Genomic DNA, 16,073 nt, shown 5'->3' with positions numbered 1-16,073 from the left:
TTAGGGAAGATGCTGAGAATGGGTTTCTGCAGGTTGTGTTATTGGGAGGTGAGTGAAGATGCTGAGGATAGGTTTCTGCAGGTTGTGTTATTGGGAGGTGATTGGAGATGCTGAGGATGGGTTTCTGCAGGTTGTGTTATTGGGAGGTGAGTGACGATGCTGAGGATGGGTTTCGGCAGGTTGTGTTATTGGGAGGTGAGCGGAGATGATGAGGATGGGTTTCTGCAGGTTGTGTTATTAGGAGGTGAGTGGAGATGCTGAGGATGGGTTTCTGCAGGTTGCGTCATTGGAAGGTCAGTAGAGATGCTGAGAATGGGGTTCTGCAGGTTGTGTAATTGGGAGATGAGTGGAGATGCTGAGGCTGGGTTTCTGCAGGTTGTGTTATTGGGAGGTGAGTGGAGATGCTGAGGATGGGTTTCTGCAGGTTGTGTCATTGGAAGGTCAGTAGAGATGCTGAGAATGGTGTTCTGCAGGTTGTGTAATTGGGAGATGATTGAAGATGCTGAGGATGCGTTTCTGCAGGTTGTGTTCTTGGGAGGTGAGTGGAGATGCTGAGGATGGGTTTCTGCAGGTTGTGTTATTGGGAGGTGAGTGAAGATGCTGAGCATGGGTTTCTGCAGGTTGTGGTATTGGGAGGTCAGTGGAGATGCTGAGGATGGATTTCTGTAATTTGTGTTATTGGAATGTGAGTGGAGATGCTGAGGATGGGGTTCTACAGGTTGTGTTATTGGGAGGTTAGTGGAGATGCTGAGGATGGGTTTCTGCAGGTTGTGTTATTGGGAGGTGAGTGAAGATGCTGAGGATGGGATTCTGCAGGTTGTGGTATTGGGAGGTGAGTGGAGATGGTGAGGATGGGGTTCTACAGGTTGTGTTATTGGGAGGTTAGGGAAGATGCTGAGAATGGCTTTCTGCAGGTTGTGTTATTGGGAGGTGAGTGGAGATGCTGAGGATAGGTTTCTGCAGGTTGTGTTATTGGAAGGTGAGTGGAGATGCTGAGGATGGGTTTCTGCAGGTTGTGTTATTGGGAGATGAGTGACGATTCTGAGGATGGGTTTCTGCAGATTGAGTTATTGGAAGGATAGTGGAGATGCTGAGGATGGGTTTCTGCAGGTTGTGTTATTGGGAGGTGAGTGAAGATACTGAGGATGGGTTTCTGCAGGTTGTTGTATTGGGAGGTGAGTGGAGATGCTGAGGATGGGTTTCTGCAGGTTTTGTTATTGGAATGTTAGTGAATATGTTGTAGATGGGTTTCTGCAGGTTGTGTTATTGGAAGATTAGTTAAGGTGCTGAGGATGGGTTCTGCAGGTTGTGTTATTGGGAGGTGAGTGGAGATGCTGAGGATGGGTTTCTGCAGGTGGTGCTATTGGGAGTTGAGTGGAGATGCTGTGGATGGGTTTCTGCAGGTTGTGTTATTGGGAGGTGAGTGAAGATGCTGAGGATGGGTTTCTGCAGGTTTTGTTACTGGGAGGTGAGTGAAGATGCTGAGGATGGGTTTCTGCAGGTTGTGTTACTGGGAGGTGAGTGGAGATGCTGAGGATGGGTTTCTGCAGGTTGTGTTATTGGGAGGTGAGTGGAGATGCTGTGGATGGGTTTCTGCAGGTTGTGTTATTGGGAGGTGAGTGGAGTGTCTGAGGATGGGTTTCTGCAGGTTGTGTTATTGGGAGGCGAGTGGAGATGCTGAGGATGGGTTTCTGCAGGTTGTGTTATTGGGAGGCGAGTGGAGATGCTGAGGATGGGTTTCTGCAGGTTGCGTTATTGGGAGGTTAGTGAAGATGCTGAGGATGGGTTTCTGCAGGTTGTGTTATTTGGAGGCGAGTGGAGATGCTGAGGATGGGTTTCTGCAGGTTGTGTTACTGGGAGGTGAGTGGAGATGCTGAGGATGGGTTTCTGCAGGTTGTGTTATTGGGAGGTGAGTGGAGATGCTGAGGATGGGTTTCTGCAGGTTGTGTTATTGGGAGGCGAGTGGAGATGCTGAGGATGGGTTTCTGCAGGTTGTGTTACTGGGAGATGAGTGGAGATGCTGAGGATGGGTTTCTGCAGGTTTTGTTATTGGGAGGTGAGTGGAGATGCTGAGGATGGGTTTCTGAAGGTTGTGTAATTGGAAGGCGAGTGGAGATGCTGAGGATGGGTTTCTGCAGGTTGTGTTACTGGAAGGTGAGTGGAGATGCTGAGGATGGGTTTCTGCAGGTTGTGTTATTGGGAGGTGAGTGGAGATGCTGAGGATGGGTTTCTGCAGGTTGTGCTATTGGACTGTGAGTGAAGATGCTGAGGATGGGTTTCTGCAGGTTGTGTTATTGGGAGGTGAGTGTAGATGCTGATGATGGGTTTCAGCAGGTTGTGTTATTGGGCGGTCAGGGAAGATGCTGAGGATGGGTTTCTGCAGGTTGTGTTATTGGGAGGTGAGTGGAGATGCTGAGGATGGGTTTCTGCAGGGTCTGTTATTGGGAGGTTAGGGAAGATGCTGAGGATGGGTTTCTGCAGGTTGTGTTATTGGGAGGTGAGTGGAGATGCTGAGGATAGGTTTCTGCAGGTTGTGTTATTGGGAGGTGAGTGGAGATGCTGAGGATGGGTTTCAGCAGGTTGTGTTATTGGGCGGTCAGGGAAAATGCTGAGGATGGGTTTCTGCAGGTTGTGTTATTGGGAGGTGAGTGGAGATGCTGAGGATGGGTTTCTGCAGGTTGTGTTATTGGGAGGTTAGGGAAGATGCTGAGGATGGGTTTCTGCAGGTTGTGTTATTGGGAGGTGAGTGGAGATGCTGAGGATGCGTTTCTGCAGGTTGTGTTCTTGGGAGGTGAGTGGAGATGCTGAGGATGGGTTTCTGCAGGTTGTGGTATTGGGAGGTCAGTGGAGATGCTGAGGATGGATTTCTGTAGGTTGTGTTATTGGAATGTGAGTGGAGATGCTGAGGATGGGTTTCTGCAGGTTGTGTTATTGGGAGGTGAGTGGAGATGCTGAGGATGGGTTTCTGCAGGTTGTGTTATTGGGAGATGAGTGACGATTCTGAGGATGGGTTTCTGCAGATTGAGTTATTGTAAGGATAGTGGAGATGCGGAGGATGGGTTTCTGCAGGTTGTGTTATTGGGAGGCGAGTGGAGATGCTGAGGATGGGTTTCTGCAGGTTGTGTTATTGGGAGGTGAGTGAAGATGCTGAGGATGGGTTTCTGCAGGTTGTGGTATTGGGAGGTGAGTGAAGAGGCTGAGAATGGGTTTCTGCAGGTTGTGATATTGGGAGGTTAGTGGAGATGCTGAGGATGGGTTTCTGCAGGTTGTGTTATTGGGAGGTGAGTGGAGATGCTGAGGATGGGTTTCTGCAGGTTTTGTTATTGGAATGTTAGTGAATATGTTGTAGATGGGTTTCTGCAGGTTGTGTTATTGGAAGATTAGTTAAGGTGCTGAGGATGGGATCTGCAGTTTGTGTTATTGGGAAGTGAGTGGAGATGCTGAGGATGGGTTTCTGCAGGTTGTGCTATTGGGAGTTGAGTGGAGATGCTGTGGATGGTTTTCTGCAGGTTGTGTTATTGGGAGGTGAGTGAAGATGCTGAGGATGGGTTTCTGCAGGTTTTGTTACTGGGAGGTGAGTGAAGATGCTGAGGATGGGTTTCTGCAGGTTTTGTTACTGGGAGGTGAGTGGAGATGCTGAGGATGGGTTTCTGCAGGTTGTGTTATTGGCAGGTGATTGGAGATGCTGTGGATGGGTTTCTGCAGGTTGTGTTATTGGGAGGTGAGTGGAGTGTCTGAGGATGGGTTTCTGCAGGTTGTGTTATTGCGAGGCGAGTGGTGATGCTGAGGATGGGTTTCTGCAGGTTGTGTTATTGGGAGGCGAGTGGAGATGCTGAGGATGGGTTTCTGCAGGTTGCGTTATTGGGAGGTTAGTGAAGATGCTGAGGATGGGTTTCTGCAGGTTGTGTTATTGGGAGGCGAGTGGAGATGCTGAGGATGGGTTTCTGCAGGTTGTGTTACTGGGAGGTGAGTGGAGATGCTGAGGATGGGTTTCTGCAGGTTGTGTTATTGGGAGGTGAGTGGAGATGCTGAGGATGGGTTTCTGCAGGTTGTGTTATTGGGAGGCGAGTGGAGATGCTGAGGATGGGTTTCTGCAGGTTATGTTACTGGGAGGTGAGTGGAGATGCTGAGGATGGGTTTCTGCAGGTTGTGTCATTGGGAGGTGAGTGGAGATGCTGAGGATGGGTTTCTTCAGGTTGTGTTATTGGGAGGTGAGTGGAGATGCTGAGGATGGGTTTCTGCAGGTTGTGTAATTGGAAGGTGAGTGGAGATGCTGAGGATGGGTTTCTGCAGGTTGTGTTACTGGGAGGTGAGTGGAGATGCTGAGGATGGGTTTCTGCAGGTTGTGTTATTGGGAGGTGATTGGAGATGCTGAGGATGGGTTTCTGCAGGTTGTGTAATTGGAAGGTGAGTGGAGATGCTGAGGATGGGTTTCTGCAGGTTGTGTTACTGGGAGGTGAGTGGAGATGCTGAGGATGGGTTTCTTCAGGTTGTGTTATTGGGAGGTGAGTGGAGATGCTGAGGATGGGTTTCTGCAGGGTGTGCTATTGGGAGGTGAGTGGAGATGCTGAGGATGGGTTCTGCAGGTTGTGTTATTGGGAGGTGAGTGGAGATGCTGAGGATGGGTTTCTGCAGGTTGTGTTATTGGGAGGTGAGTGAAGATGCTGAGGATGGGTTTCTGAAGGTTGTGGTATTGGGAGGTGAGTGGAGATGCTGAGGATGGGTTTCTGCAGGTTGTGCTATTGGGAGCTGAGTGGAGATGCTGTGGATGGGTTTCTGCAGGTTGTGTTATTGGGAGGTGAGTGAAGATGCTGAGGATGGGTTTCTGCAGGTTGTGTAATTGGGAGGTGAGTGGAGATGCTGAGGATGGGTTTCTGCAGGTTGTGTTATTGGGAGGTGAGTGGTGATGCTGAGGATGGGTTTGAGCAGGTTGTGTTATTGGGAGGTGAGTGAAGATGCTGAGGATGGGTTTCTGCAGGTTGTGTTATTGGGAGGTGAGTGGAGGTGCTGAGGGTGGGTTTCTGCAGGTTGTGATATTGGGAGGTGGGTGAAGATGCTGAGGATGGGTTTCTGCAGGTTGTGTTATTGGGAGGTGAGTGGAGATGGTGAGAATGGGTTTCTGCAGGTTGTGTTATTGGGAGGTGAGTGAAGATGCTGAGGATGGGTTTCTGCAGGTTGTGTGATTGGGAGGTGAGTGGAGATGCTGAGGATGGGTTTCTGCAGGTTGTGTTATTGGGAGGTGAGTGAAGATGCTAAGGATGGGTTTCTGCAGGTTATGTTATTGGGAGGTGGGTGGAGATACTGAGGATGGTTTTCTGCAGGTTGTGTTATTGGGAGGTTAGTGAAGATGCTAAGGATGCGTTTCTGCAGTTTGTGTTATTTGGAGGTGGGTGAAGATACTGAGGATGGGTTTCTGCAGTTTGTGTTATTGGGAGGTGGGTGAAGATGCTGAGGATGGGTTTCTGCAGGTTGTGTTATTGGGAGGTGAGTGAAGATGCTGAGGATGGGTTTCTGCAGGTTGTGTTATTGGGAGGTTAGTGAAGATGCTGAGGATGGGTTTCTGCAGTTTGTGTTATTGGGACGTGGGTGAAGATGCTGAGGATGGGTTTCTGCAGTTTGTGTTATTGGGAGGTGGGTGAAGATGCTGAGGATGGGTTTCTGCAGGTTCTGTTATTGGAAGGTTAGTGAAGATGCTGAGGATGGGTTACTGCAGGTTGTGTTATTGGGAGATGAGTGGAAATGCTGAGGATGGGTTTCTGCAGTTTGTGTTATTGGGAGGTGGGTGAAGATGCTGAGGATGGGGTTCTGCAGGTTGTGTTATTGGGAGATGAGTGGAGATGCTGAGGATGGGTTTCTGCAGGTTGTGTTATTGGGAGGTGAGTGGAGATGCTGAGGATGGGTTTCTGCAGGTTGTGTTATTGGGAGCTGAGTGGAGATGCTGAGGATGGGTTTCTGCAGGTTGTGTTATTGGGAGGTGAGTGAAGATGCTGAGGATGGGTTTCTGCAGGTTGTGTTATTGGGAGGTTAGTAAAGATGCTGAGGATGTGTTTCTGCAGGTTGTGTTATTGGGAGGTGAGGGGAGATACTGAGGATGGGTTTCTGCTGGTTGTGTTATTGGAAGGTGAGTGAAGATGCTGAGGATGGGTTTCTGCAGATTGTGTTATTGGGAGGTGATTGAAGATGCTGAGGATGGGTTTCTGCAGGTTGTGTTATTGGGAGGTTAGTGAAGATGCTGAGGATGGGTTTCTGCAGGTTGTGTAATTGGGAGGTGAGTGGAGATGCTGAGGATGGGTTTCTGCAGGTTGTGTTTTGGGAGGTGAGTGGAGATGTTGTGGATGGGTTTCTGCAGGTTGTGTTATTGGGATATTAGTGAAGATGCTGAGGATGGGTTTCTGCAGGTTGTGTTATTGGAAGGTGAGTGGAGATGCTGAGGATGGGTTTCTGCAGGTTGTGTTATTGGAAGGTGAGTGGAGATGCTGAGGATGGGTTTCTGCAGGTTGTGTTATTGGAAGGTTAGTGGAGATGCTGAGGATAGGTTTCTGCAGGTTGTGTTATTGGAAGGTGAGTGGAGATGCTGAGGGTAGGTTTATAGAACATAGAACATAGAACAATACAGCGCAGTACAGGCCCTTCGGCCCACGATGTTGCACCGAAACAAAAGCCATCTAACCTACAGTGTGCCATTATCATCCATATGTTTATCCAATAAACTTTTAAATGCCCTCAATGTTGGCGAGTTCACTACTGTAGCAGGTATGGCATTCCACGGCCTCACTACTCTTTGCGTAAAGAACCTACCTCTGACCTCTGTCCTATATCTATTACCCCTCAGTTTAAAGTTATGTCCCCTCGTGCCAGCCATTTCCATCCGCGGGAGAAGGCTCTCACTGTCCACCCTATCCAACCCCCTGATCATTTTGTATGCCTCTATTAAGTCTCCTCTCAACCTTCTTCTCTCCAACGAAAACAACCTCAAGTCCATCAGCCTTTCCTCATAAGATTTTCCCTCCATACCAGGCAACATCCTGGTAAATCTCCTCTGCACCCGCTCCAAAGCCTCCACGTCCTTCCTATAATGCGGTGACCAGAACTGTACACAATACTCCATATGCGGCCAAGCAAGAGTTCTGTACAGCTGCAACATGACCTCCTGACTCCGGAACTCAATCCCTCTACCAATAAAGGCCAACACTCCAAAGGCCTTCTTCACAACCCTATCAACCAGGGTGGCAACTTTCAGGGATCTATGTACATAGACACATAGATCCCTCTGCTCATCCACACTTTCAAGTTCTTTACCATTAGCCAAATATTCCGCATTCCTGTTGTTCCTTCCAAAGTGAATCACCTCACACTTCTCTACATTAAACTCCATTTGCCACCTCTCAGCCCAGCTCTGCAGCTTATCTATATCCCTCTGTAACCTGCTACTTCCTTCCACACTATCGACAACACCACCGACTTTAGTATCGTTTGCAAATTTACTCACCCACCCTTCTGCGCCTTCCTCTAGGTCATTGATAAAAATGACAAACAGCAACGGCCCCAGAACAGATCCTTGTGGTACTCCACTTGTGACTGAACTCCATTCTGAACATTTCACATCAACCGCCACCCTCTGGTTGTGTTATTGGAAGGTTAGTGGAGATGCTGAGGATGGGTTTCTACAGGTTGTGTTATTGGAAGGTTAGTGAAGATGCTGAGGATGGGTTTCTACAGGTTGTGTTATTGGAAGGTGAGTGAAGATGCTGAGGATGGGTTTCTGCAGGTTGTGTTATTGGGGGGTGAGTGGAGATGCTGAGGATGGGTTTCTGCAGGTTGTGTTATTGGGAGGTGAGTGAAGACGCTGAGGATGGGTTTCTGCAGGTTGTGTTATTGGGGGGTGAGTGAAGATGCTGAGGATGTGTTTCTGCAGTTTGTGTTATTGGGAGGTGGGTGAAGATACTGAGGATGGGTTTCTGCAGTTTGTGTTATTGGGAGGTGGGTGAAGATGCTGAGGATGGGTTTCTGCAGGTTGTGTTATTGGAAGGTGAGTGGAGATGCTGAGGATGGGTTTCTGCAGGTTGTGTTATTGGAAGGTTAGTGGAGATGCTGAGGATAGGTTTCTGCAGGTTGTGTTATTGGAAGGTGAGTGGAGATGCTGAGGGTAGGTTTATAGAACATAGAACATAGAACAATACAGCGCAGTACAGGCCCTTCGGCCCACGATGTTGCACCGAAACAAAAGCCATCTAACCAACAGTGTGCCATTATCATCCATATGTTTATCCAATAAACTTTTAAATGCCCTCAATGTTGGCGAGTTCACTACTGTAGCAGGTAGGGCATTCCACGGCCTCACTACTCTTTGCGTAAAGAACCTACCTCTGACCTCTGTCCTATATCTATTACCCCTCAGTTTAAAGTTATGTCCCCTCGTGCCAGCCATTTCCATCCGCGGGAGAAGGCTCTCACTGTCCACCCTATCCAACCCCCTGATCATTTTGTATGCCTCTATTAAGTCTCCTCTCAACCTTCTTCTCTCCAACGAAAACAACCTCAAGTCCATCAGCCTTTCCTCATAAGATTTTCCCTCCATACCAGGCAACATCCTGGTAAATCTCCTCTGCACCCGCTCCAAAGCCTCCACGTCCTTCCTATAATGCGGTGACCAGAACTGTACACAATACTCCATATGCGGCCGAGCAAGAGTTCTGTACAGCTGCAACATGACCTCCTGACTCCGGAACTCAATCCCTCTACCAATAAAGGCCAACACTCCATAGGCCTTCTTCACAACCCTATCAACCAGGGTGGCAACTTTCAGGGATCTATGTACATGGACACCTAGATCCCTCTGCTCATCCACACTTTCAAGTTCTTTACCATTAGCCAAATATTCCGCATTCCTGTTATTCCTTCCAAAGTGAATCACCTCACACTTCTCTACATTAAACTCCATTTGCCACCTCTCAGCCCAGCTCTGCAGCTTATCTATATCCCTCTGTAACCTGCTACTTCCTTCCACACTATCGACAACACCACCGACTTTAGTATCGTTTGCAAATTTACTCACCCACCCTTCTGCGCCTTCCTCTAGGTCATTGATAAAAATGACAAACAGCAACGGCCCCAGAACAGATCCTTGTGGTTCTCCACTTGTGACTGAACTCCATTCTGAACATTTCACATCAACCGCCACCCTCTGGTTGTGTTATTGGAAGGTTAGTGGAGATACTGAGGATGGGTTTCTACAGGTTGTGTTATTGGAAGGTTAGTGAAGATGCTGAGGATGGGTTTCTACAGGTTGTGTTATTGGAAGGTGAGTGAAGATGCTGAGGATGGGTTTCTGCAGGTTGTGTTATTGGGGGGTGAGTGGAGATGCTGAGAATGGGTTTCTGCAGGTTGTGTTATTGGGAGGTGAGTGAAGACGCTGAGGATGGGTTTCTGCAGGTTGTGTTATTGGGGGGTGAGTGAAGATGCTGAGGATGTGTTTCTGCAGTTTGTGTTATTGGGAGGTGGGTGAAGATACTGAGGATGGGTTTCTGCAGTTAGTGTTATTGGGAGGTGGGTGAAGATGCTGAGGATGGATTTCTGCAGGTTGTGTAATTGGGAGGTTAGTGAAGATGTTGAGGATGGGTTTCTGCAGTTTGTGTTATTGGGAGGTGGGTGAAGATGCTGAGGATGGGTTTCTGCAGTTTGTGTTATTGGGAGGTTAGTGAAGATGTTGAGGATGGGTTTCTGCAGTTTGTGTTATTGGGAGGTGAGTGAAGATGCTGAGGATGGGTTTCTGCAGGTTGTGTTATTGGGAGGTTAGTGAAGATGTTGAGGATGGGTTTCTGCAGTTTGTGTTATTGGGAGGTGGGTGAAGATGCTGAGGATGGGTTTCTGCAGTTTGTGTTATTGGGAGGTGGGTGAAGATGCTGAGGATGGGTTTCTGCAGGTTGTGTTATTGGAAGGTTAGTGAAGATGCTGAGGATGGGTTACTGCAGGTTGTGTTATTGGGAGGTGTGTGGAGATGCTGAGGATGTGTTTCTGCAGGTTATGTTATTGGAAGGAGATGGAGATGCTGAGGATGGGTTTCTGCAGGTTGTGTTATTGGGAGGTGAGTGAAGATGCTGAGGATGGGTTTCTGCAGGTTGTGTTACTGGGAGGTGAGTGGAGATGCTGAGGATGGGTTCCTACAGTTTGTGTTATTGGGAGGTGTGTGGAGATGCTGAGGATGGGTTTCTGCAGGTTATGTTATTGGAAGGAGATGGAGATGCTGAGGATGGGTTTCTGCAGGTTGTGTTATTGGAAGGAAATGTAGATGCTGAGGTTGGGTTTCTGCAGGTTGTGTTATTGGGAGGTGAGTGGAGATGCTGAGGATGGGTTTCTGCAGGTTGTGTTATTGGGAGGTGAGTGAAGATGCTGAGGATGGGTTTCTGCAGGTTGTGTTATTGGGAGGTTAGTAAAGATGCTGAGGATGTGTTTCTGCAGGTTGTGTTATTGGGAGGTGAGGGGAGATACTGAGGATGGGTTTCTGCTGGTTGTGTTATTGGAAGGTGAGTGAAGATGCTGAGGATGGGGTTCTGCAGGTTGTGTTATTGGGAGGTGATTGAAGATGCTGAGGATGGGTTTCTGCAGGTTGTGTTATTGGGAGGTTAGTGAAGATGCTGAGGATGGGTTTCTACAGGTTGTGTTATTGGAAGGTGAGTGAAGATGCTGAGGATGGGTTTCTGCAGATTGTGTTATTGGGAGGTGATTGAAGATGCTGAGGATGGGTTTCTGCAGGTTGTGTTATTGGGAGGTTAGTGAAGATGATGAGGATGGGTTTCTGCAGGTTGTGTTATTGGGAGGTGAGTGGAGATGCTGAGGATGGGTTTCTGCAGGTTGTGTTATTGGGAGGTTAGTAAAGATGCTGAGGATGTGTTTCTGCAGGTTGTGTTATTGGGAGGTGAGGGGACATACTGAGGATGGGTTTCTGCTGGTTGTGTTATTGGAAGGTGAGTGAAGATGCTGAGGATGGGTTTCTGCAGATTGTGTTATTGGGAGGTGATTGAAGATGCTGAGGATGGGTTTCTGCAGGTTGTGTTATTGGGAGGTTAGTGAAGATGCTGAGGATGGGTTTCTGCAGGTTGTGTAATTGGGAGGTGAGTGGAGATGCTGAGGATGGGTTTCTGCAGGTTGTGTTATTGGGAGGTGAGTGGAGATGCTGTGGATGGGTTTCTGCAGGTTGTGTTATTGGGATATTAGTGAAGATGCTGAGGATGGGTTTCTGCAGGTTGTGTTATTGGAAGGTGAGTGGAGATGCTGAGGATGGGTTTCTGGAGGTTGTGTTATTGGAAGGTTAGTGGAGATGCTGAGGATAGGTTTCTGCAGGTTGTGTTATTGGAAGGTGAGTGGAGATGCTGAGGGTAGGTTTATAGAACATAGAACATAGAACAATACAGCGCAGTACAGGCCCTTCGGCCCACGATGTTGCACCGAAACAAAAGCCATCTAACCTACACTATGCCATTATCATCCATATGTTTATCCAATAAACTTTTAAATGCCCTCAATGTTGGCGAGTTCACTACTGTAGCAGGTAGGGCATTACACGGCCTCACTACTCTTTGCGAAAAGAACCTACCTCTGACCTCTGTCCTATATCTATTACCCCTCAGTTTAAAGTTATGTCCCCTCGTGCCAGCCATTTCCATCCGCAGGAGAAGGCTCTCACTGTCCACTCTATCCAGCCCCCTGATCATTTTGTATGCCTCTATTAAGTCTCCTCTCAACCTTCTTCTCTCCAACGAAAACAACCTCAAGTCCATCAGCCTTTCCTCATAAGATTTTCCCTCCATACCAGGCAACATCCTGGTAAATCTCCTCTGCACCCGCTCCAAAGCCTCCACGTCCTTCCTATAATGCGGTGACCAGAACTGTACACCATACTCCATATGCGGCCGAGCAAGAGTTCTGTACAGCTGCAACATGACCTCCTGACTCCGGAACTCAATCCCTCTACCAATAAAGGCCAACACTCCATAGGCCTTCTTCACAACCCTATCAACCAGGGTGGCAACTTTCAGGGATCTATGTACATGGACACCTAGATCCCTCTGCTCATCCACACTTTCAAGTTCTTTACCATTAGCCAAATATTCCGCATTCCTGTTATTCCTTCCAAAGTGAATCACCTCACACTTCTCTACATTAAACTCCATTTGCCACCTCTCAGCCCAGCTCTGCAGCTTATCTATATCCCTCTGTAACCTGCTACTTCCTTCCACACTATCGACAACACCACCGACTTTAGTATCGTTTGCAAATTTACTCACCCACCCTTCTGCGCCTTCCTCTAGGTCATTGATAAAAATGACAAACAGCAACGGCCCCAGAACAGATCCTTGTGGTACTCCACTTGTGACTGAACTCCATTCTGAACATTTCACATCAACCGCCACCCTCTGGTTGTGTTATTGGAAGGTTAGTGGAGATGATGAGGATGGGTTTCTACAGGTTGTGTTATTGGAAGGTTAGTGAAGATGCTGAGGATGGGTTTCTACAGGTTGTGTTATTGGAAGGTGAGTGAAGATGCTGAGGATGGGTTTCTGCAGGTTGTGTTATTGGGGGGTGAGTGGAGATGCTGAGGATGGGTTTCTGCAGGTTTTGTTATTGGGAGGTGAGTGAAGATGCTGAGGATGGGTTTCTGCAGGTTGTGTTATTGGGGGGGAGTGGAGATGCTGAGGATGGGTTTCTGCAGGTTGTGTTATTGGGAGGTGAGTGAAGATGCTGAGGATGGGTTTCTGTAGGTTGTGTTATTGGGAGGTGAGTGGAGATGCTGAGGATGGGTTTCTGCAGGTTGTGTTATTGGGAGGTGAGTGAAGATGCTGAGGATGGTTTCTGCAGGTTCTGTTATTGGGAGGTGAGTGAAGATGCTGAGGATGGGTTTCTGCAGGTTCTGTTATTGGGAGGTGAGTGAAGATGCTGAGGATGGGTTTCTGCAGGTTGTGTTATTGGGAGGTGAGTGGAGATGCTGAGGATGGGTTTCTGCAGGTTGTGTTATTGGGAGGTGAGTGAAGATGCTGAGGATGGTTTCTGCAGGTTGGGTTATTGGGACGTGAATGAAGATGCTGAGGATGGGTTTCTGCAGGTTGTGTTAATGGAAGGTGAGTGGAGATGCTGAGGATGGGTTTCTGCAGGTTGTGTTATTGGGAGGTGAGTGAAGATGCTGAGGATGGGTTTCTAAAGGTTGTGTTATTGGGAGGTGAGTGGAGATGCTGAGGATGGGATTCTGCAGGTTGTGTTATTGGGAGGTGAGTGAAGATGCTGAGGATGGGTTTCACCAGGTTGTGTTATTGGGAGGTGAGTGAAGATGCTGAGGATGGGTTTCTGCAGGTTGTGTTATTGGGAGGTGAGTGGAGATGCTGAGGATGGGTTTCTGCAGGTTGTGTTATTGGGAGGTGAGTGGAGATGCTGAGGATGGGTTTCTGCAGGTTGTGTTATTGGGAGGTGAGTGAAGATGCTGAGGATGGGTTTCTGCAGGTTGTGTTATTGGGAGGTGAGTGGAGATGCTGAGGATGGGTTTCTGCAGGTTGTGTTATTGGGAGGTGAGTGGAGATGCTGAGGATCGGTTTCTGCAGGTTGTGTTATTGGGAGGTGAGTGAAGATTCTGAGGATGGGTTTCTGCAGGTTGTGTTATTGGGAGGTGAGTGGAGATGCTGAGGATGGGTTTCTGCAGGTTGTGTTATTGGGAGGTGAGTGGAGATGCTGAGGATGGGTTTCTGCAGGTTGTGTTTTGGGAAGGTGAGTAGGAGATGCTGAGGATGGGTTACTGCAGGTTGTGTTATTGGAAGGTGAGTGAAGATTCTGAGGATGGGTTTCTGCAGGTTGTGTTATTGGGAGGTGAGTGGAGATGCTGAGGATGGGTTTCTGCAGGTTGTGTTATTGGAAGGTTAGTGAAGATGCTGAGGATGGGTTTCTGCAGGTTATGTTATTGGGAGGTGAGTGGAGATGCTGAGGATGGGTTTCTGCAGGTTGCGTTATTGGGAGCTGAGTGAAGATTCTGAGGATGGGTTTCTGCAGGTTGTGTTATTGGAAGGTGAGTGAAGATGCTGAGGATGGGTTTCTGCAGGTTGTGTTATTGGAAGGTGAGTGGAGATGCTGAGGATGGGTTTCTGCAGGTTGTGCTATTGGAAGGTGAGTGGAGATGCTGAGGATGGGTTTCTGCAGGTTGTGTTATTGGAAGGTGAGTGGAGATGCTGAGGATGGGTTTCTGCAGGTTGTGTTATTGGGAGGTGAGTGGAGATGCTGTGGATGGGTTTCTGCAGGTTGTGTTATTGGGAGGTGAGTGGAGATGCTGTGGATGGGTTTCTGCAGGTTGTGTTATTGGGAGGTGAGTGGAGATGCTGAGGATGGGTTTCTGCAGGTTGTGTTATTGGAAGGTGAGTGAAGATGCTGTGGATGGGTTTCTGCAGGTTGTGTTATTGGGAGGTGAGTGGAGATGCTGTGGATGGGTTTCTGCAGGTTGTGTTATTGGGAGGTGAGTGGAGATGCTGAGGATGGGATTCTGAAGGTTGTGTTATTGGGAGGTGAGTGAAGATGCTGAGGATGGGTTTCACCAGGTTGTGTTATTGGGAGGTGAGTGAAGATGCTGAGGATGGGTTTCTGCAGGTTGTGTTATTGGGAGGTGAGTGGAGATGCTGAGGATGGGTTTCTGCAGGTTGTGTTATTGGGAGGTGAGTGGAGATGCTGAGGATGGGTTTCAGCAGGTTGTGTTATTGGGAGGTGAGTGAAGATGCTGAGGATGGGTTTCTGCAGGTTGTGTTATTGGGAGGTGAGTGGAGATGCTGAGGATGGGTTTCTGCAGGTTGTGTTATTGGGAGGTGAGTGGTGATGCTGAGGATGGGTTTCTGCAGGTTGTGTTATTGGGAGGTGAGTGGAGATGCTGAGGATCGGTTTCTGCAGGTTGTGTTATTGGGAGGTGAGTGAAGATTCTGAGGATGGGTTTCTGCAGGTTGTGTTATTGGGAGGTGAGTGGAGATGCTGAGGATGGGTTTCTGCAGGTTGTGTTATTGGGAGGTGAGTGGAGATGCTGAGGATGGGTTTCTGCAGGTTGTGTTTTGGGAAGGTGAGTAGGAGATGCTGAGGATGGGTTACTGCAGGTTGTGTTATTGGAAGGTGAGTGAAGATGCTGAGGATGTGTTTCTGCAGGTTGTGTTATTGGGAGGTGAGTGGAGATGCTGAGGATGGGTTTCTGCAGGTTGCGTTATTGGGAGCTGAGTGAAGATGCTGAGGATGGGTTTCTGCAGGTTGCGTTATTGGGAGCTGAGTGAAGATGCTGAGGATGGGTTTCTGCAGGTTGCGTTATTGGGAGCTGAGTGAAGATTCTGAGGATGGGTTTCTACAGGTTGTGTTATTGGGAGGTGAGTGAAGATGCTGAGGATGGGTTTCTGCAGGTTGTGTTATTGGGAGGTTAGTGGAGATGCTGAGAATGGGTTTCTGCAGGTTGTGTTATTGGGAGGTTAGTGGAGATGCTGAGGATGGGTTTCTGCAGGTTGTGTTATTGGGAGCTGAGTGAAGATTCTGAGGATGGGTTTCTACAGGTTGTGTTATTGGGAGGTGAGTGGAGATGCTGAGGATGGGTTTCTGCAGGTTGTGTTATTGAAAGCTGAGTGAAGATTCTGAGGATGGGTTTCTGCAGGTTGTGTTATTGGGAGGTGAGTGGAGATACTGAGGATGGGTTTCTGCAGGTTGCGTTATTGGGAGCTGAGTGAAGATTCTGAGGATGGGTTTCTGCAGGTTGTGTTATTGGAAGGTGAGTGAAGATGCTGAGGATGGGTTTCAGCAGGTTGTGTTATTGGGAGATGAGTGAAGATTCTGAGGATGGGTTTCTACAGGTTGTGTTATTGGGAGGTGAGTGAAGATGCTGAGGATGGGTTTCTGCAGGTTGTGTTATTGGGAGGTTCGTGGAGATGCTGAGGATGGGTTTCTGCAGGTTGTGTTATTGGGAGGTGAGTGGAGATGCTGAGGATGGGTTTCTGCAGGTTGTGTTATTGGAAGGTTAGTGAAGATGCTGAGGATGGGTTTCTGCAGGTTATGTTATTGGGAGGTGAGTGGAGATGCTG

The sequence above is a fragment of the Scyliorhinus torazame genome, unplaced genomic scaffold (genome assembly GCF_047496885.1).
Source record: "Scyliorhinus torazame isolate Kashiwa2021f unplaced genomic scaffold, sScyTor2.1 scaffold_71, whole genome shotgun sequence".
NCBI lineage: Eukaryota > Metazoa > Chordata > Chondrichthyes > Carcharhiniformes > Scyliorhinidae > Scyliorhinus > Scyliorhinus torazame.
This window is presented reverse-complemented; position numbering follows the sequence as displayed.